The sequence below is a fragment of the Bufo bufo genome, chromosome 6 (assembly GCF_905171765.1).
Source record: "Bufo bufo chromosome 6, aBufBuf1.1, whole genome shotgun sequence".
NCBI lineage: Eukaryota > Metazoa > Chordata > Amphibia > Anura > Bufonidae > Bufo > Bufo bufo.
This window is the reverse complement of record NC_053394.1, coordinates 81,110,020-81,111,948: the sequence shown is the minus strand read 5'-3', so window position 1 is coordinate 81,111,948 and position 1,929 is coordinate 81,110,020. Positions and strand designations below refer to the sequence as shown.

Here is a 1,929-nt window from a genome sequence, read left to right as displayed (position 1 = left end):
CCATAATCTGAGAGACATAATTTTTTCAGTTTTTGGGCGATTACCTTGGGTATGGTATGATTTTTGCGGGATGAGATGACGGTTTTATTGGCACTATTTTGGGGTGCGTGTGACTTTTTGATCGCTTGCTATTACACTTTTTGTGATGTAAGGTGACAAAAAATGGTTTATTTAGCACAGTTTTTATTTTTTATTTTTTACGGTGTTCATCTGAGGGGTTAGGTCATGTGATAGTTTTATAGAGCCGGTCGATACGGACGCGGCGATACCTAATATGTATACTTTTTTATTTATTTATGTAAGTTTTACTCAATAGGTAAATTCAATAGACTGAGGTGTCTCACTCCTGATTAGCTCTGGTGTGGTGCTGCAAGCCCAAAAAAGGGAACACCCAACCCTCTAAATGGTAAATAATTGTGTATATGGAGAATGGGCGAGCACTCATACATTCGGCATCCAATTGAAGTGTACATAAAATGTATTCAATGATAAAGTACACATACAGTATATGCATAAAATTATTAAAAGACAAACTAAAATACAAACAGAATTGAAACTGTGCAGATGGCTATATTTGAGCAACCTGTATTCAATCTGTAACCTTTTCACGCTTACTGTTAATAAACCACTTTAAACAATTTCATCTGTGGCCGTATCGACAGATATTCCTCTATATTAGGATCATCACTAATGGGGTCGCTAGTAAAATGTCACTTTTTGGGTGCACACTTTGCACCTATTACAAAGTCACAGAAAAGGCACACTTGTATGGATCGTATGACACTACGCATATAAACTTTGTTTCCTTATATTCCTTAAACTCCCATTTTGCTGGTGTAGAGGAACAATCTTTAAAGGTATTTGTCTTAGGGTACTTTCACACTTGCGGCAGGACGGATCCGACATGCTGTTCACCATGTCTGATCCGTCCTTCCGCTATTTCGTCATGCCGCCGGACCGCCGCTCCGTCCCCATTGACTATAATGGGGACGGGGGCGGAGCTCCGGCGCAGCACGGCGGTGCACGGCGAAAGCCGCCGGACTAAAAAGTCCTGCATGTCCGACTTTTTAGTCCGGCGGCTTTCGCCGTGCACCGCCGTGCTGCGCCAGAGCTCCGCCCCGTCCCCATTATAGTCAATGGGGACAGAGCGGCGGACCGGCGGCACGACGAAATAGCGGAAGGACGGATCCGACATGGTGAACAGCATGTCGGATCCGTCTTGCCGCAAGTGTGAAAGTACCCTTACCTCCTTTCCGATGTATAGTTCGGATATCTTCCGATCACTTGTCGAGGGGGGAACGGGATGAATTGTTGCCGGCGTCTCCCGTCGCACTCCTTGAAGCAAGGCAACAGTTATTCTAAGCTGAATATACCTGCACTCGTCAGATCGCAGAAGATAAGCAGCTTAAGGCTGGGCAAGTACCAGCTTGGGAGACTGGTTGGGAATCCCAGGTTCCGTTGACGCAATTGGTGTAACAGGTGGACGTACCTGCGACAAAGTCTTCCTAAAAACTGTATGGCCATACAGAAAGAATTCTTAAGAAGCAACGTAGAGAATAAGGAATAAACATATTCCCTCAGATCCCAGGATTTGAATATACAACATTGCGGTGGAAGAGCGCGTGAGCTCCAGCGAGATTTGTGCTACTCCCGCGAGATCTGAGTTGTCTTGCTTCGAGGAGTGCGACGGGAGATGCCGGCAACAATTCGTCCCGTTCGCCCCTCGCCAAGTGATCGGAAGATATCCAAACTATACATCGAGAAGGAGGTAAGACAAATACCTTTAAAGATTGTTCCTCTATACCAGCGAAATGGAATATAAAGAAAGACTCTACAAATACAGTTTATATGCGTAGTGTCATACGATCCATCGGGAAAACATACAAGTGCGCCTTTTCTGTGACTTTGTAATAGGTGCAACGTGTGCAC

The 1,929-nt window shown here is 44.8% G+C and overlaps 1 pseudogene; it reads left to right on the top strand.

The window, feature by feature from the left end:
* Positions 1–1,345: 1,345 nt before the first annotated feature.
* LOC121006162 lies at positions 1,346–1,464 on the top strand (annotated as a pseudogene).
* Positions 1,465–1,929: the final 465 nt, after the last annotated feature.